A 21,517-nucleotide genomic window follows, 5' to 3' on the forward strand; every position below is an offset into this window, starting at 1 on the left:
GGTGCTTGGTTCTGGGGTACTTTGAGCCATGCTAATAACGTTTCAAATTTTTTATCGCCAGAACCTCAGAATAAAAAATCAGTTCCTGCAGGTCAGACTTTCTTTACATGATTGTTGCTTGTGCTAGGAGATTAACAACCCAGAAGCTAAACAAATGATGCCCTCAGCCTAGTTACCTAACTCATTTCAATATGTATTACAACATTTAAAAGTAGCAACATTGATCAAGTTTGTCATTTTAGATATTCAACCTTTGTCAGACGCACCCCTAAATTGGACACTGGTTTGGCTATGCAGCACCGTATACTGGCTGTCAGTTATAAAAATAGCTTTGATGTTTGCTGCTTTCTTCACAAGTGCAGCACCTTAAAAATGACATAACTGCTTTCATCCCCTGGAAATCTAACCCGGCCCATGCTCTGTTTGTCATTATAGTACTACATGTATCTTTGGCTTTTCACTTGCCTTTGCGGCTTGGCAATAACTTATTCTCCGTTCATTTTGGGCTTCTCTAAATCCCCAAACTGAAATATGTGATGATGGTCTACCACAGAAGGGTAAATGCATATGGTTCCCTATATGGAATAAATATCAGAGGAGCTGTACACTGTAATGACTTTAAAACTCCCAACAATTAGGTTGCTTTTGGGAGTATAATGTTGTCCACTTTTATAATTAAAAGAATTGCAACAAGAATATTTTTTTTTTTTTTTAACTTGTAGTGACCAATTAGTATTTTTACCACAATTTGGAATGTCCAATTATGTTTTTTATCCTCAACACAGCAGGTCTTCACACAGCACAGATGCTCTGAGGGTGTGTGAGCGTACTCCGATCTCACAAGCCTAAAGCCAGAATTGCTTTTACACCAAGCAATCCAGAGCAGAGGTGGGCGGACTACCGATCCCGGAGAACAGAGCTCAACCCTGCTTTATATGTACTCTGAATGTGCTCGGTGTCTGGCCAGTAGGGTTCGCTGTTTTGTGATGAGGAGAAGGAATCCCTGCCGGTTTCCCATCCCTCTCTCTGGGTGCATCAGAGCCAATGTGACGCCCCCTTCGCAGTCCCCAGCAAAGTTTGGCCTCTTTGCAAAGCCCGGACGCGAACCATCCAAGCTGTATGACTCATCTTGCATTCCTAGCGGCAGCATTTTAACTGGATGAGCCCCTCAGTGACCCTCAGAATTATCTTTTTAATCCAAGCTAGAAATTAAACAGATGTAGGGCCTGGAAATGTAGGTGTAGGGCTGTTGCCTGGGCCCATGCTAGCAGGCTGTTTGGGTGTCGACTTGTGACCCAAGGCCAGAGTAAAGTAGCGTTTGTTTGGGAAACAGCCCATGAAGTGTTATGAGTGTTTAATATGTTTAGCAGCAGAGCTTGCCAAATCGCTCTGGCTACGAGCCCTGGTCTTGTTTTCCTGTCTATTATGCAAGACAGGGGCTCTTTACAATCCACTACACCACCACAGAAACCACCAGGAGAACAAAAATACTTAAGAGGTTCTTGTAGACGAGGGAAAATTACCCCAAATAACAGGTCTTCCATTAGATTAAAATGTTTATGATGTTTTTACAACCATCCTTACAATTCATAATCTTATAGCACCTAGGTTTTTTTCATTTTAATACCTTTTTTAATCAATACAGCATAGTTATCAGACATCTAAAAGTTTAATGAGTAATTGATGCTTGATTAATTGTTTCTATTAAGGATTGGATGCCTGCAAGGACAACATAAGCATATGGGTATTAAGATAATGGTGTGATTGTGTGCATTAGGCTCTTTGACTTGGCAGTGGTTCTGTGATTTAGCCTCCAATTACAATTTATCTTGTTTCTTTTCTTGCAGTTACTATATTCTTGAGAACAGACACAGGAACATCTATGGGATGGTGTGCCATTCCTGTTTGATGGCACCCTCAAACATCAAAGAATGTAAGTGCAAGCTTCTGACAGTGAATGCTCCGTTGTAGACGTTTACCATTGTAAAAGCATAGAAAAGTGTAACAAAGCAAAGTGACAGTACAGTAAAGCATGGGTATGCATTGTAAATAGGTATGCATTGTAAATATATTAAACACACTGCATATTTAAACATATTGCAAATCATGGTAAACTGTGGTAAATACATTGCACAGAAAAACTGCAAATTACTGTGCAAATGTATTGTGGTAAGCTTTTGTACGCTTTACCCCTGAATGTCAGAAGAGGCAAGAGGACTTGAGTAGCGAGACCACACATTTTCAACATCTTACTGCTGTAACCACTGCGGGTTTGTGCTGTAAAATCCATCTGACTGATGTCAAAAATTCTATTAACAGTAAAATGGCAAGCATGTTTTCTACCAATGCAGTAGTCTCTGTGTAGAACACCTCCTGAGAGAACACTTCACCTAAGAGAACACCCTTGTGGTGAAACAGATGTTTCCCATTGTAAATGCTCCGCCTAAACGAACAGGAACTTATTTGCACTGATTGCGATTCGTTCACAACTTATATGTACTTTTTGTAACTTGAAAACTCAACATCATCAAACTTAAATTAAAATGGTTTATTCAGTCTTTTCAAAAGTGACTTGTCATCGCGAGAGTGTCTTGAGGCACACTGATTGGTTTATTCAATCTTTCAAGAACCATCATCATATCATTGCCTCGTTTTGATTTCTGCGAGTGCACCTCATCACTACAAAATTGCATGTAAACAAACAGCAAAACGTGCTGCTGTTTCTCTTGCTACAAAAAGTTGGAAATTGTTCAAGCTCTTGAAAAAAACCTAAATTGGTCAGAATTTGCCAACCAGTTTGTGTTTCACGTTCTGGTCAGTTGCTTCACCCGTCTGTGAAATAATGTGTACATGTCTTAAATAATGTGCCTGTACGTGTATTCATAATTAATCTAGAGCTGCTGCTGCTGCTGCATTTTTTAACGTGTGTAGGGGTGCTAGGTTAATTTATTTTGACAGTTATTTTAATACATATTTATTGACTGATTGATTCATATAGTGCCTGGTGGTCAGCTCTGTCTTAGAGAACACGTTGCCTAAAAGAACACTTCACTTGCTTCCTGAGGGGTGTTCTCTTAGCCAGAGACTACTGTACTCTCTCATCTTATAGCAGTTTGCAATATATTGAGGAGTCTTGAGAATCTATTAATTCATCTGTGTAAATATGTTTAAAATATAAACTGGGGAAAATGCTTTGATAAACGTAAGTGTGTTTTACTGTATATAGAGATGTGTCCAGACTTTTTGATGATTAAACATGTTCCAAACTTGAACATATTGGTAATCTTCAGGGATCCTAGGAATCCGTTTGCTGTGGAATAACGCAAATTTTCTGTTTTTTGTTTTGCTCTTGGGGCGGGGCAAAAAACATGCAAGGCTTTTTTTGGTGTTTGTTAATCAAAGCAATACACTTATCATATATAATCATCAACACAGGCAATTTTGCATTAAAGTTACGTAAACATACTTGTTTAATAAAACTGCTTCTGGTGTACAGAGGTCACGGTTGAACGAGGCACATTCATGTTGATAAGTGGCTTGCAGTTTTCTTCAGTTATCCAGACGTGTGTTTTAATTACTGAACAAGCTGTTAAAGATATCGAAAACGATCAGGTCAGTGAGTTTGGCAATAGCCATCCAGATGCCAAAGACTACAGTAACTCGGATATCTCATATTAATACTGTTTTTTGTTTTTTTATTATTACTGCACAGACATATTTGTAATGTTTAAAGTAAAATGGTAGGTTTGTTTATATTATTGGTTGATGACACTGGTGTGACTTCCTTAGACTTTAAAAGTGTACCAATACATATTTCCTGTGTTAAGTCTTATTCAGTAGTACTGTTTGTGTTATAATGTGACGGGATGGGGGACGGGGGACGGACTACATTTTAGCCATTTATTTTAATCACGGAATAACGCTTTTTTTTTTTTTATCAGAATTTTGTTCTTTATTTGAGGAAAACTCGGATCCCTGGAATCTTTGCTGTCACATCTTTATGATGCATTACTAATGTAATGTATACAAGACAACATGTGGACAACATTTATGGAAGACTTACATAGATTTCAATATTGAATAAATAAACCTTATGCTGTACACTACACACCCTTCTGCATACACACTACAGCTGACATCTATCTATATTTTTGACAATGGTTAAATATTTAGAAAACAATTCTAAATGAAAAATCACACACAGGATAATGTATGTAAATATGTTTCCCCTTCAAGAATACTTCAGTTTTCCAGAAGCCTGCCCCTTTCTTCAGTCTCATCAGCAGCTAGACTACCCCACATTAAACTGCCGCTGTTCCATTTCTTTTCATTAAAACATTATTTTTCAGGACAAACTATTTCTGTTATTTAGCTGAGGGTTAGTTCTTTATTGACTACAGAACACATACAAGACATATTTTCCATAGGAAAAAAAAGCTTCCACTTTAGTAGCAGGGGTTTGAAACTGAAACCAGATGGGATCCTGCCTTTTAAGTGTCACTTATCAGTAATTGTAAGTGAATAATGACAACTGTTTTCAGACTTGGTGGGGGGGGCACCTTGTAAATGAAAGAACTGCAAATGCAAACCAGGGTGCATAAAAAAATCATTGAAGACAGAGACCAAACAAAACTGGCATCACACAGAAATGTCTCATTTTTAGGTTGACTAGGACTTGGCAATGTCTGCATTGTATTTACTGGATTAATAAAATATGTCAGATAGAAGAAGTGAACTCAAAGAATCATTTTGGACTGGCAATTTTCAGAGGTACTGTGAACTTAACCTCAATGACCTTGCAATTTTAAAAATAAAAAGAGCACCACAATTAGATTTTTGAAACCTAATTTACGCTGCCTTTTCTGTAACCTAAAAACCAGTGCATTTCTCACAAAACCCCCCCAAAAAAACCAACATATTTATTAGTGCTGGCATTAAGAAATGAAAATGGGTCCCTGTTATCGATTGGAATTCCAGCAAGTTTTAAAATGCAAGCACAAACACCAAGCCTTTTAGTTTTCCTAGCCCTGCATCTTCTTGTCATTATCTAGATGGCTTAATGAAGTAAAAAATGTAAAACTCATTCAACACTATATCAATGTAATTACTGTCACATATTTTTAATGAAATGTTTTAACTCAACTTAAGAAAATACCAAACAGAAAAAAAAAACTAAGCGATTAACAGGGAATTACTTGTTTGAGGCGTAGGCAAGCTAGTGCTTGCTAATTAATCTGTGAAGTAGACAAACACGTTGCGTAGTTTGTGTCTATTAATTAGAAGTACAGAGGATTATTAACTTGTCGCAGCTTGTGATAATTGTTCTGCAGAACTGTATCTTCTGTTTATTCCATGTCCATCTCATGTTTTGGAGGGAGGGTCTTTCGTAATCAGTTCCAATGGTCCTGTTCCTAGTATACAGGGTGCAGTTCTCTTCACTGACATCTTGTTTGGTGGTCATAGTCATAGTAGACTTAAGTACTATTTTCTACATCAGTGATGTATAGTACTGAAATTCCTTTTTATTCTTCCCGGTCTTTACTGTTCCAATGTGTTACCCAAGAACTATCTCTGTTGAGTTTTCTTTTACCAAATGAAAAAAAGAACTACAACCTACTTTTGCTATATTTTGAGCAGGTAATTCAATAATTTACAGAGATCTGCCTTACAACATCTTCCAGTGAGATTGATGTTTAGACAAACCATAAAATGATTGCCTTTGAAGATTATCTTTAGGGATAAAAAAGACAAAGAGCCTTTAATATAAAGGCAGTGTTGGATGCACCGTCAAACATGACTGTATCAAGGCAAGCCATGTGGTTCTTCTAAACCCTCTCCTTCAGCTCTAGCCCTTTGTGCAGTCCACAGTTCACAGTTTCCTCCACCAGGCTGTTCATTGTCTCTTTGGCTTGGCAGGTATGGGCACCATGCTCAGCGATTCCAGCAGTTCTAGCAGATCCTCCTTGTCTAGCACTACCACTTCATTCCCATATGCCCATAAAGGTAAGGGAGATCCATGGTATTGCAACACTAGCATTTAGATCAGTGGCTCCTCCTATTGACTAATGTAAATCCAGTGGCTGCCTTGTACACAGGGGTGGCTTGGCAAGTGTGTCCTCCAGTGAACCAAGGTATAATGGGATTAATAACCCCTGTTTAAAACTTATGTACAATGGACTGTAATATTTAAATGAATATCAGTGTTAACTGTAACTTCAAAAAAATCCACTTGTTGAGTATTTGTTACCATTTTGCCAATGAGACTCTCTACAGGCACCGTACCCTCCATTAGCAGTATTATGAGCTTGTCAAACTGAGTATAACCAGTACCTTGTTAATGTTGGGCAGTTTCAGCAACTTTTAATTTTGCATAATGTTTACATGCCAAATCATGTTCATAGAATGGACCTGTCACACTTATCTATGTATTTTGCACAACAAATATTTTAGTTCAGCCTACTAAGGCAACAATGTTAACAATGCATCTTGTCCATTCAGCAGACCTGACTGGACAAGGACACTTGGCTACAGCTCTTATAATTGCAATGTCAACAATATTCATTATGGCTATCGCCATTGTGTTAATCATCATGTTCTACATACTGAAGACAAAACCCAATTCTCAAGGTAAGCTTCTTCAATAACTGACATTTTGAGCAAACATTTAACAGGATAAGGTTGGAAACAAGTTATACTTCCAACTCCCTCCAGTCCATTCTGAGAAGACAATATAATGGCAACGACTGTAAAGCTTGAAAGCAGCATTGTGGTTAATCTATTTGTGTTTCATTGTGAGACACTAAACGCAATGTTTTTTCTTTAAAATAAAAACAAACAAAAACAAACATTTTAAAAAAAGGTTTTCTAATACGGTGTCACAAAGATGGCCGGAGTGGGTGCTGTCCGACCAGAAACAGGAAAATAAACAAAGACAGAGGTGGAGTTTGGTGGAGCTCGCTCAGCATTTAATGAATGAACAGACAGACAGAAAATAAACGGTGGTAACAAACAAAAACACAGGACACGGCACTGGTAGCCAAAATAAAAAGACCAATAAAATGAACTATACAGACAAAACACGGTGAGCAGATTTAACTACTTATTTTTACAATTATTACCTCTGTCTCCTATCCCGTTCTCCGCTCACCGAACACCCAACCCAGATAATATGAAAACATACTGCTTTTATGCAGCTGTACCGAGACTCGCTTGCTAATCAATCATTCAATTGGAGTCGCGGTACAACTGCACGTGAATTAATAAAGTGCAATTCCCCGTGCTCACATATTACATTTTACTTGCACGTGAAGTGCTGTGCAATCCTCGTGCCTAAATACAAATATACATTTTAAACACTTGTGTTACAGAGACCCATTTATATCCTGTATACCAATGACTATACACCAACATTTAACACACCACACGCAACATATAACAGAAAATACACACAGGGGCGGGCACCTTGTCATATATGGTTAAAAAGTTAACAAATTTCCAAGGTGTCTAGGATGTGTTTATTTTCTGACTCGGGACAAAACTAACCTCATCCCTGAGCATACAATAGTTCATATCTTTTTTAATCTGATCTCCAGCGTGTTGCTCAAGCCACTCAGTCAAGACTGTTGAAGCACAGACCAGCAAGCAGGAAGAGAAGAAGGAAGCTCAAGGTAAGAATGGAATGGTTTTGATTACTTTCATTGTTGATGGAACTTCAGAAAGTCTTTAAACCCTTTTAGTTACTGTTATTAGGTCACCTACATCAGGAATCTGCTTGCATTACGGCTCCCGGGTTCTTTTAAAATGTATATCTCTGTTCAGTGAGAATATACTTCTTAAAAGAACATAACCTGTCGTACATGGTGGGTGGTGATATATACTGTATGTGTTCATGTGTGATCGGTTTATTTGCCTTCAATACAGTATACTACAACAGCTACTGGTTAGGTCTCTGCTATGAAACCATGCTAAAAAATGGTGACCGTTTTCCACATGTGGTTTCACTCAAAGCTAGATTGCTAAAAGATAAACATTCAACGCAGGCCAAAACCAAGTGGTAATATTGTTGAAAATATGGCAGGTCTTCAGATCAGGCTAAGATATGTGTGGTCATTTTTCTGAGAGATGAATGCCACAGGCACTGCAGTATGTTTTTTTTTCTTGTTTTTTTTCATGAGAAAAAGGCAAACAGATGATATTGTCTAATCTGACAGCAGCGATTCCAGGCAATAGGTCATAAGAATGGATTAGTATACAAACACAGGAAAAGACAGGGATAATGTAGGGTTATTATGTAGGTTTTAATCTCTTTAGAATAATCATGTTCTACCAATAAGATAAGCCTGTATAATATTACTATTGACAACCAATCTTTGCTGTATGTCTACTGCAGAAGAGAAGGGTTTACTGCAGTCAGTGATTAACTCTTTGTATTTGAAAGGAAACAATTCCATGTTAGTTTTATGAAAATGAGAAACAAGCTCAAGTGCTTAAATCTTTCAACACTGTATATAGATCTAAGTAAAATAATTCCACTCAAAGTGGAGAACTGCTAGTACAGTCTGAAAAAAAATGAATAACTCCACTCACATTATTTTTAAATAACTTTTTTTTTATTTCCATATAGGACACTGCATTTCGTTAATCACAGCAAGATTGTCTTTTTGCAATGTTTCTAAGTGCTGAAATAGATAGGATAGCTTCAGATATGTTCAGTTGATCTATAACTGATCTCAACACAGATCTATTGACTAGATTCAATACACATATATATATATATATATATTATATATATATATATATATTATATATTATATTCTATATATATATTATAAATATTTTTTTTTTTTTTTTTTTTTTTTTTTTTTACAGAGAATGTTGACAAATTGACTTTGGTTTTAGGAGGTTTCTGACTGTCAAAAGGTGGGTCTGATGCTGCTCCTTCACTTACTCTTCTCAGTTTTCAATTCATTTTTGGGCTTTTTGTTTATAAATCATACAAGGTAGTTTGTTATGTCTCTACTTATTTCTAGTACCCAGCACCAAATACAACTGCTTATAATGTATGAGACGATATAAGGATACAACACCATTAATTCTGTTCTGTTCACCCTGACCCTTTGTGTGAAAATGACCAAACCATTAAGAAAACCTTAATGTTCTTTAATGACAATAGCACTCTTACAATATTCATACACCAAGTGGCACTACGTGTCAATTATGCCATTAACAGTTAACACAGTAACACTTTGAATGTGAAGCGATTTTAGACAATATTTCATTTTTTGTGCTCTTGAGTATTCTTAAGTTAATGTTCTTGTTTCAGAAAAAAAGTGACACTTTTGTCAAATACAGCGGCTGAAACGTTGCTTTGTTTTGATCCAATTTGCCCATTGACACAATATATACTGTGTTAAGCTGGCTTGAAATTTGTTGTAAGATTTTCTTTATCACATCGCTTGATTTAAAATAAAGCTGCTTTGGAACACTGACACACATAGGCTAAAAACAATTTAGCAGCAATCTACCCGTGTAAAGAAATGTGCCAAATGCTAGACAAAATATATCTCATAAATGCACCAAGCCACTCTTTTTGTTGTTGTTCTAGAAACGAGCCAAAACACAAATCCCCCCATGATTCAAGCCTTTTTTTCTGTAGGGCACAAACATATTATAAATACTGCAAGTCCTACAAGTCAAGTATGTTGAAACTTGAATTGGGGCCTCAAATTGGTGATTTTATCTCCTGCAATTTTGCTTTAGATCTACAGATAATTAAAGTTACCACAATACAAGTTATAGCATTTGGGTTTCAAGAGCTGTTAATCTTGAGTGAGGAGAACTTTTATTAATGCCTTACCACCTCCCTTTACATGGGCACTGGGTGGAAAAAACAAGTTCAAGTTAGGATTCCAGCTGGAAAATGAAGTGACTTTTTACTGATGAGGTAGTTCTTTAGAAATGTACCCTGGAGACTTGGGGCCAAATATTCAAATGCCTTGAGGGTGTTGCCGGGGGAGTTGTAGAGATTATACAGAGTAGAAATCCTTTTTGCGAAAAAAGTTGTACTTTTGAGTGAGTGAATAGATGGAAAAAAATTGGGGAAAAAATGGGTTTGCGAGTTGTTCTCTCGCAAGTGCTTTTCCCTCAAATTTGGGGGAGGTGTCATGAATAATCCTGCAAGTTCACCACCACAAGCTAAATTGAAATTGAAATCTCTGTGTTGCACGGAAATCACTTAAGGCTGGTTCCACTCCTCTTAATTATTTTGCAGGAAGTGTTTCAGAACAATCTCTGTTTCTAGTTAAAGAGTGAACATGGCTTTCAGACAGCTATATTTGCAAATGCTAGCAGAGCAACAGAAAAAGAAGAAATATCGTGCAGGCAGAATATACAGACAACATATAACATTTGGTGGGAAGGACAGCTATGTTTTTTGCCTGTCCACTTTTTTTGCTCTGTGTATATGCACTATTATGTTTTGTTATGGTTTGGCATTTAAACAGTTTAAAATGAAATAAAAGGTGGAAGGCATTCAGATGACTCCAGAAGGCCAACATTGATAAAAAAAAAAAAAAAAAACATACACGCACCCTACACAAACATTGGTTTGACCCATTGTCTTTTCTGTAGTAATATCTAGCTACTGTATATGTAACATTATCAGCGCTGTGAATGCACCAGACCCCGCAGTTTGTGGAGATTGCAAAAAATAAATAAATAAATAAATAGATACATTTCTGTTTAAGCTAGCTAGTTGTTAGCTTGGTTTGTTTTTGTTCTCTATTAATTAAGTTCTATTCATTAAAAAAGGAAAGAGAGAACCAGCCAGTTACTATTGTTTTTATATCTCTTTTGAATAGGGGAAGTTAGCAGGGTAATGTTCCTGCTTGGGGGTAGGGGTACAGGCAGGCTTGAACGCATTTAAGATCAACACTAACCCTAAATGAAATGCTGTTCCTGTCATTAAGCAGTAGTGAATATTTGCCCATTGGTTTTTAGTGAAGTTGTTCATTTCGACAGATAAAACAACAGTGATTAATAATGTGTGGACACCTTAGCCATACCACTAGTTGAAACAGCAAACCTTAGAAGATGACAGTTTTCCCCCTTAACCCCCCTTAACCCTTTCTTGTATGGCTGCAGAAAGGCAGGGATCTGCATTACATCCCTGTGACCCAAACTGCACTAACAAAGAGGGGTTTCTTATGTGTATCAGTGTGTGGTCAAACAAAAAAACACTACACAGTTCAAACTTGGATTAAAAAACTATAGTGAAGTGACAGTGAATCATTCTTTTACCACTAGACCATGCTGTTCAGATGTACACTGTCACTCCATTTTGCATGCCAGAGAGATTGGTAATTCATAGAGCCTGCTGCCAAGTTACTTGGGAAGAGCCAGTTTGTTGGGAGACAATGACACTTTGTACACCTCTTTCACAGTGTGTGTCAACAAAGGCACTATCATTGAAAACATTGACGAAGGAAGTAACCTGAGCTGATTGAATCTGTAGAAAGGAGAGGTTTTTCAGAGGAACAGATCAGGGATAAAATAACAAGGAATTGTGATGTGGAAACGATTTCCGAGTGCATTCTAAATCGTGGTGTGGAATAAGTAAGAAATAACCACAGCAGGGTGTGCGGTAAGACAATTCATACCGCATGCCCTGGGTGCGTTGTGAGGCACGAGGCCACAGACTGAGAGCCTTCACACACGTAGGCTGTGCGGTAATAATTGTCTTACCGCACACCCTGGAGTGGGTTATTTCGCTAATAAAATGGCCACCTTTTTTTTTTTTTAATAATTACACAAACTAGCTTTTTTAAGGAAAAAAATAAGAAATATATTATTTATTCTTCCACTGAGAAAAAATAGTCCCTGAAGACTGTTTGATTGTAACATATATTTTGTACTTTTTCATTTGCCATAAACATGACATTGAACATTGCAATTTATAGTAACATTTTTTAGATGAAATGACAATTGGTAATAGAAAGCAGACTGATTTCCCACTTCTGAGGACGGATTCATGGAACAGCCAAACACTGAACTGCACTGACACTTGAGGGAGGGGTTTCCGAGTGTTTTTGTTTTTTGTTTTGTTTTTTGTAAGAAATGATCCTATTCAGGCTTTGCAGTCTTCAAAAGGAGCTCATCATTAATTTCTGAGGCTGTTTTCACACCAATGGCCAGTAACTGGCATCATTTCCTTAGATTGTAAACCAGCATTATGTGGACTAAATGACTTCAGTGTCAGTTTGCGCAGTGCTGCAGTCCTTCCCATCCGCGGCGAGCACAATAAAATTCTATGCTGAACTCGACCTTGCTTAAAAGCCCAACGGTTGTGTCAGCAGAGAGCAGGAGAGATTTTAATTTTGTTTTAAATATGTTTCTGAAATCAGAGGGTAGTGGTAAGATGTATCTGTAACATTGCATACTTGCTAGTCAGTTTTATAATGTGATATTTAGTTTAATAAGTAGATGCAGCTGCTGCATATATATGTAATATATATATATATATATATATATATATATATATATATATATATATATATATATATATATTTACATATGTGCAGCAGCGGCATCGACTTATTAAACTAAATATCACATTATAAATGTGAGTGAGTGAGACTTGCATGGTGATTTCTCAGATGGCTTTTGAATAGGGTTACTGCTACTGCTTGCCTCTGAGTTTTCTTGCTTCTGTTCTCTGACTCAATAAATACCGCGGTATATTTGCCAATTTTTCTGTAATTCTTAGTGACAAAGATGAAGAAAAAAAAAACAGATTGTTGAGTGATTTAAATGCTGTTTCAGTTGTATGTTGACATTTTTACCTACAGAAACACTGTTTAGATAATTTTTACTATTAAGGCGTAGTAATATTAATAGATCAGGTAAGCTAGTCAGCCAAACACAGCACTTAACTTATCCAAACCATTTTATAATAAACTTTAAATGAGGGGCTATTGATTTATTTTTTTTGAGTGATGTCCATAAGCATTGTACTTGACACCCTGCTGCCAATGTACTGTTACTTGCAAATTGAATACTTTTTTTGAACTAACTTACGTTGAGTTAACGTCCACTAATAACAATACATATGTTTTACCATTAACATAAAAATGTACTGAATGACGTTCAGTGAATGGCTTCACAGTGTATGGCATCGTTGCTTGGACAGTAACGACACCATCAGGTCATGAAGCCGTTCTTGACTGTAGGTTTCTTGGAGGGCTACACTATGTCACAAGAGTCAAGCTTAGATATTTTGGAGAATATAGAAATAATGGCACATTCTGTCACACTGAGCTAACATTTCTTCCTTTCTTTCAGTGAAAACGATGCCTCATCAGAAAACGAGCAGCTTCTCAGCAGAAGTATAGATAGTGACGAGGAGGCTGCCTTGGAGAAGCAAGGGGCCACAGATTTATGCTTGCTGTCACTAGTTCATTTAACTCGTGATAAGTCCTCATCCACAAACAATAAGTCCACTGGGGTAAGGTTCAAAACAGCAGTGGTTGAAGTACAGGGTGTGTGTAAAGTCAATGTGTCAATTTAAACTGTGGCAGCACATCGCTAACTGATATAATAGATGCCATCAATCAAGAGGTGCTGTGTGTCCCGTTGAAAAGGCTGCATTCTGCTGTTTTATTGTTGTCTTGACGATGCAATCCGGAAGTGAAAAAGTGTTCAAGCAGTTACTGCAATAGCCTCACAAGCATGTGCTCCAGCACCATCTGTGACACCAGTGGTGGTAGTCCCTGAATTAGAGTTGCCTTTCGATTTGGTGCCTCTACCTGCCAAGTTCAAAATAATTCCTGGCAACACAATAAACCTTATTATTTAATACTGTCATTTGCTAGCTGTCCTCTGTTATTAAAGCAATAAGCCTTATCATTAAGAATGATACAGTGTGGATGCTGCATAACTACAAAGCTGTCTTGAGGTCCCAAAGCGAGTGGTAACAGAACTGGGCCCTGCAGCCTGAAGTGGGTCTGGCCCTAGCTTGCTTGTCTAATTGTGTATGTATTGAGAAAAGGTTTCCATGGTAACTACAGATAAACAATAGTAACAAGTTCAGTGCATAACTTATTTTTCCTAAATATTCATACACTTAAACAGAGTATACACTTAAGTGGGTTGGTGATCCCAATTCTTCTTATAAAATCTTACTGTAGTGGTAACAAAATACATTATGCTACAGTCCTAAGTATTTACTCTTTCTTTTAGGGTTCACTTAATTCAGGCAGACAATTAGTTATTTTACATTCACAAAATACCCCTTTTTAGTCTCAGGTATTAAATGGAAATAATTGTTACTTAAATGGCATATGTACATTGCAGACAATTTGCCGTATTCATTTTGAAAACAATTCATTCATTGTCTTCATATATCTACATGTAATTTTATCCTACAGAAATCATTATCGATTGCCATTGATTGGTACTCGGTTGTAAACGTAAGCGAAGCACAGCCTTTCTTGTTTTCAAAACAGCACACTAGTAAATTAACTTATTGAATACCTGTCAATAAATACTTATTAAAAGCAATTCCGAGTATAAGTAATGAGTAACAGCACACCCCTACAGGTTATACACTTAGGTGGGGTAGACTGTATCACACCAGTTGGGTTTAGATTCAGTCAAAAAATACATGGACAGTTTATGACCTGTTTTGTTTCCCAATAAATCAAACAGTGACCCCCAGCATATTCTTGCATTAGCAAAAATGAGAAACATTTGTGTAACTGTTTGATACATACACAAGCTGGTCCTCAGGGAAATGTGATCAGATTTCACCTTAGAACAAGGAAACACTGCATGCCATACTGCGGCTCTGTTTATTTAATGAAACCCACACACCACCAGTAGTGCACATTCTGAATCCCAATGGGCTGGCAAGGGCACCCACTGGTCCTTTTGTCAATTTATTCTTACCATTTCAACCACACAGCCTGATCAACAGACTACAAAGAACAAGCAAAGAACATTCCTTTTCAGAATGGTTGACTTTGTCGACTGGGTGATTTTTCAGACCTGGTCTCACCCACTGCTTTGCCAAAACAAAACACCAGTGATCATCAGAACAGACACAGAAAGGCAACGTTCACAGAACTGATAAGCAATTTTCTTATTTATTTTTCTTGCATGTAATTCACTACGCATGTTTGCAGTGTCTGTATGAATCTCTGGGACATATCTTCAAACACTTGCTAACTTTTTGAAAGAAGAATATTGAAAGTTTGGTTCTAGTTTTGTTAAATAGAAGTAAAACCAAAACTTTTTTTTTTTTTTTTTTTTTTAGATTCAGAGTCGAAGGAAAAAGATCCTGGATCTCTACACTAAAGCATGCAGTGTTGCTGAAGGTGGGCACAAAATAATTTCCTGAACAAACACTAAAATGCCAGGGAGAGTGATTTGTAGGGATTTAAACGGTTCCAGTACTTGGATCAATTGAGTAGACCCACTGAGGTAACAGTAGCAAATACTCACAGACCATTATTTTAGTTATAAAACAACTACATGTGAAGGAGATGTGCAGTGTACAGTCTTTATTACCAGTGTCTTGGGGTACTGTACTTAAATGGTGCCTCAGTCTAAAGAGACCACTGCAATGGTCTCTAAACAAGCAGTTGTTTTGGTTTTCTAAATTAAATACCATGATCCAGGACATATAAATCTGTCATCCAAAGTGTGTCTGGAACACATCATATCCATATTAATTACTGGACCCATTTAGGAAAAGCTGTGTAGAACTGCAGTAAATATGCTGGTATAGTTTTTGTGTGATTGTTTTGCTGGGATTATTAAAACCAGCTGTAGTGACTGAACCACTAGAAACTAGTTTCGACTTTCTATAATTTGGATGCCGCTTATTCCTTTTTTCTAAAAAAAGAAATGGCTTAATCACGACTTTTAAAACACTATTAACTGAGTAGTTTTTCTATGAAAGTGTTTGGATTTCAAACGTACATTCTGATAAAGAAAATTAAACATTGTTTTTGCTTGCCATTGTATTTATCATACATTATTTTGTTTTCAATTCAAAGTTATGATCTCTATCGAAATAGTGTGTGTGCTACACCCATGAGATTCTGTATCACATTTTGGTTCCACTTTAGACCACTTTAGACAAGGCATGAATATTGGTGTAATTACATAGTAACTACAATGCTATTACCACTGGCTCCTGTACTGTAAATGTATTTTTACAGAAACACTATATTGGTATAAAATCTACCTCAAATATTTATGTAAACCAAGCCATCTAATATATCTCTTGATGTCTGTTTGAGTTTATTTATTATTTATTGGCCTTGTTTACAAGACTCCTAGCAAGACCACAAAAAACACTGTAGTGCAGTTGTCATAGACAGAAATTAAGTAATTGAATAAAAGCTACCAATATAATTATATAAATAACAAATGATTCTAGGAAAAGCTTAATAGGGATGCTAATATTCTTGAAGTTTTTCTAAAGGAAGGGACACTGTTCTATTCAGTACAGACCAGAACAGTCTGTTACTTTTTGTTAAATATAAACTTCCTTTCCTCACCTCACGTGGTTGATGTCCGTCCCCAGGTCTCAGCCCCACTGAGCTGGCTTTTGACTGCCTGGAGAAGACAAGCAGGATGCTTAGCTCCACATACAACACAGAGAAAGCCATTGTGAAAACATGGCGCCACCTGGCCGAGAGCTTTGGCCTGAAGAGGGACGAGATCGGTGGCATGACAGACGGGATGCAGCTCTTCGACCGGATCAGTACTGCTGGTTACAGCATCCCAGACCTGTTGACCAAGCTGGTGCAAATCGAGAGGCTGGACGCGGTGGAGTCCTTGTGCACAGATATTCTTGAGTGGGCCGAGATACCGGAGACCACAAGCCCTGCTCTCTCATCCAGATGTGCCAGTGTGTGAGCTGCTGCTGTAGCCTGGACCACCGTAAAATGAAGAATGAAGGGTTTTCAACGCGCCGCGATTTCAGAAAAAAAAAAACATTTCTATCCATTTCTACTTTCAGATGTGTTTAAGTGCCATTCTCTGCAAGGAGAAGCGATTGCAATTGAGTTCCAATGTTAAGAGATGGACCTTTCAAACATTTTTAAAATGATTTTGGGAACAATGTGCTGGACACTCTGAGAAAGACTTTTTAATATTGATTTACAAATGAACAAAACTGTTTGGTATCTGTTTAGAATCATGAAAGCATTAGAACCAAGGATTTGATCAAGAGGAACATTAACTTATTATCATATTTTTTCCAGATTTCTGCTAACACTTTACTGCAAGTGCCACCTGAATGTATCATGAATAAGCTAAAGAGAGCTGGGATGCACATGCTGTTCCATTACAAACTACTTTCAACTCTACACTTATTGATGTTCAGTATCGGTCACTGTTCACAAAGCTTTTTTAATAAATACATTAAGTAGAGGTATGTTAAAACATAAAGTTCCTGAAGTTTTAGTTGTCAAAGAGTACAGTATGTTAAAATAGGGTGTGGTTTCACAGTTTCCTCCTGCTCTCTGTAGTAGTACGTGCAGAATTATTGCCTGATTAAATACTTTTAAAAAAATTACGAATTAAACACATTTTTTAACCCTGAAAACAGTAAAAAAAAAAAAAAAAAAAAGTATGTATGTTATAAAGCAGTTAAGGTTAACATCTGAAACATTTAAGTTTTTATTCATTTAGAAAACCTTATTGAAACATTTAATTTAGAGATAAACAATTTAATTTTCATGACTACCTCTTTTTGTTTTGTTTTAATTGTGTGCTTTCTTTACACCTCTGGCTCAAAGTGTTATTTTCCAACAACTGATTAAACCCATATGGGAGAAGCATGATGTGCTGCTGCCATATATATATATATATATATATATATATATATATATATATATATATATATATATATATATATATATATATATAATCTTGTTAATAACCAAATGTTTTGGTTTACACGTACTGTTCGTATAAATAAAAAATATACCATCTCTATATTATTGTAAGTCATGCAGATACATATTGTGGCATGTTTTAATGTTAACATATATGGGCATATATTTAAAATAAATCAGGAAATATTGTGCATGGGCCAGACTGACAAGTATTCCTAAAAAAAAGATTCTGTGCGTATTTTCATGTACAATATAAATGCTCAATAAGTTCTTCCTCAATAAGCATAGTCTTGGTTTGCACAAAGCCAGTGGTGAGGCAGATATTGTGGCTCAAGATGTGTGTCAAGGTGCCAGGATTGAAATCAGATTAGGATCACAGAACCCAACCGCCATGAATTCTGCCAAATGCAGTTTGTTTGTGCTGATTTTAATCAATGTCAGATACTAAGCTTTCAAAGTCAGGAGCTGGACTCCTATGTAAGTAACTGATTAAACATACCAACTGCATGTGTGATCAATTTACATGTAATCCACAAGATAAACATTTGTGTTTTCCTTCAACATATAAGTTTGAAAATATTGTCTAGCATGGCCATTCTGCTTACCTCATCTACCTTAGTTGCACATTGAAATGTACCAAAAAACATTTTTGTATATAACTTATTATTGTACATATTCATTAATAAATAATTGTATTATTTCATTTATTCTTCTGGGAAGTGGGGGAGGGGTCTTTTGTATATATTTTTTACAATGGGACATGTTAAGTTCAAATTTGTCTGTGCTTTAATACACTGTGTCTGGGAGCCTATTTGACAGCATGGTCTTGAATTTTACTTGTATCTTTATTGAATACTGCTTAATAATAGAAAAGTAAATAACGCAGAAACAGTTAATCACATTGCATAAAGTGCTACAGAATATAATGAAATAAAAAAAACACTGCTCATAAATGAGCTTTTTAAATGTATTGCATAGCAAAAACTGTATAAAAGTATATTTTGAAGGTCAGATGAAAATTAAGATAAAAAATTGCTAAACTCTCATTGTTACAAGATTATAATAGAATATAACAATGTACAATATTGTTTGTTTGGTATTTTTTTTTTTGGGGGGGGGGGGGGGGGCTCATCAGCATTGAGTGGAAATTAAAAGCTACTGGAACAGGCCAAAAACTCTTAGACTGACACAAACACGTCATGACCAAACCAGCTCTCTAGAGCAGGCGTGTCCGACTCCAGTCCTCGAGGGTAGCAGCGTCTTCTGGTTTTCATTCCAATTTAAGCTCTTAATTAACATAATTGATCTAATTATTTGTTCAATTGGATGTTTAGTATTTTTCAAGTTGATGATTAAAAAAATGCACTTGATTCATGGTACACTACCTATGAAACATTTTGAGGCCTGGAGAGAATAATTAGACCAATTAAATAACTGAGCACTCAGGTGGAATGAAAGCCAGAAGACACTGCGGCCCTCTAGTTTGACACCCCTGCTCTAGAGTCTCTTGCTATTCTTTGTAGCCACTGGAGGGGGATTGCAGGTGTGATTTAATGTATAGCGCCTCTTTTTAAGAATTTAGTTTCCTGGTGACTTAGATGTGTACAGCACCCATGTGGCCTCAATAGAGCTCTCAGAATCTTGAGTAACCTGGTAAGAAAATCTGGTCCACCAGAGGAAAACTAGCACTCAATTGGGACCCAGCTACAACCAAACAACTTGAACTTAACCTGCAATGTGTGTTTGTGAATAATTTAAATATAATTTTAAAAAATGAATGTCTAACAATCAACCGTTTTTATCTGATCTACCCCTATATCATATCAGTCTTCCTTTATATGTAGAGTAATAACATACTTTAGTATAAAAGTAACCCATTCAGCCATAATGGGAGAATAATAATATTTGGACACACTAAATTTAGAAAAGTAATAATATGATAGAAAAGTGCTTGCTCATTAGCGCAGGGGTGGGGAACCCATGTTCCTGGAGGGTCGGTGTCCCTCCTGATTTTTGTTCCAACTGTGCCCTAAATACCTAATTAAGTAATTTTGGGCACAGTTGGAACAAAAAGCAGGAGGGACACTGGCCCTCCAGGACCAGGGTTCCCTACCCCTGCTTTAGCGCTTAATGAAACTTCCCAGTTTGAAAGCTAAATCAAGACCATAAGAAAAAAAGATCATACTCTGGGTAATGCTCTTCTCTATGACATGTGCAATATTGTATTTATTGGTAATAAGCCTTTTTGTATGGATTACAATAGTTTTCATTGGGGGTTTGACAATTTAATGAAGAGTTCATATCCTGGACCTGCCTATAAAATCTCTCAACACCCAAGTCTGTTTTGTTTTGTTTTAAGACATATCATGATTGCTCTCAGAAGCATCCTCATTGACATCTTGGATTATTAAATAGTAAACCCACACCTTTATTACATTTCACAGCGCTAGACTATGCAATACAAGAAACACAGTTTATTTATAAAAAACAAGTTTATTAAGGTTATAAAAATGAATAAGTCAGGTACTGATATTTTACTGGGAAATCTATATCACTTAACATTTGAACTTGATGAAAATAAACGTTTGGGCAAGCATAGCTTTAAAAAGAATCCATTTTACTGCCATTGGCTTGTTTTAATGTGAGGAAGTGGTCTAACGGGAATGCTGCTGCTCCTGTCTCTGTTTGTAAACCTAAACCTACATTGTTTTGATGCTGGAATGAACGGGAAGGGAGAAGATGAAATAGGTGATGTATTTACTGTAGTAACCCAATAAAAGGTCTTTTCTCTAAATATCTGGATGACCTTCTAAATGTAAAAATGCTAGACACCAGGCAAAGCATTTCCTTGAATTCAACATCTAGCCTTAAAAATAAAAAATACAACCTACTGTACCAGGACTTTAGTTATCTGTGGATCTCCTCATATCCCCAAGGGTCCTAATGAATACAGTGTTGCAAACAGGTTCTGACAGATACAACACTTTGAAACTTTTTTGCCTCAGTGGAAATTGTGTGTTTTTTGTAGGTTCTAGGCACGTTAATTATCAAAGAAGTATCTGTGGTCATAATCCCTCCCCAGGAATATTGCAGTCAAGAAAATACGCTCCAACTGACCCCAGCTTTTCAAACAGTTTTATAATTTGTGTTCTTCAACTGTGGCAAACGTAGTTTCTTGTAATAGTGTTTGTGTTTAGTGATTTCTGTTTTAAATTAAATGTTTACCATAAATGTTTGCATCCTGTAGAAAATACCTACTAAAGGATGATAATACGCATTAGGTACTGTAATGTTTATTGGGAATTTTCTTGTTAGCTGTAGATGCCTTAAACATTCTTTAAACCGTAAAAACACAAGGACAGAGACTAGATGCTATACATTGAACCAACCAAGAGAAATAAAATGCTTTAGTTTTTGGAATGGACGGAGACGAATTTTCAGATTTGAAAAAAACTCTTTTTTTTTTTTTAAGTATATTTTTTACTCTGACATTTACCTTTTATTTTTTATCTGGAGAACAGATTGCAGCAGTTAGCAATTTATCAGAAACAAAGAGCCATTAAACAACCTTTATCACAATAAGCCTGAGATGAGCTTACAGAAGTTAACAA

At 36.5% G+C, this 21,517-nt stretch overlaps 1 pseudogene; it reads left to right on the forward strand.

Annotated features, from left to right (window-relative positions):
* LOC121321038 overlaps nt 1-17,853 on the forward strand; it is a 47,140-nt pseudogene extending 29,287 nt beyond the window's left edge.
* The last annotated feature ends 3,664 nt before the right edge of the window (nt 17,854-21,517 follow it).

This window comes from Polyodon spathula, chromosome 9 (assembly GCF_017654505.1).
Source record: "Polyodon spathula isolate WHYD16114869_AA chromosome 9, ASM1765450v1, whole genome shotgun sequence".
Classification (NCBI taxonomy): Eukaryota; Metazoa; Chordata; class Actinopteri; order Acipenseriformes; family Polyodontidae; genus Polyodon; species Polyodon spathula.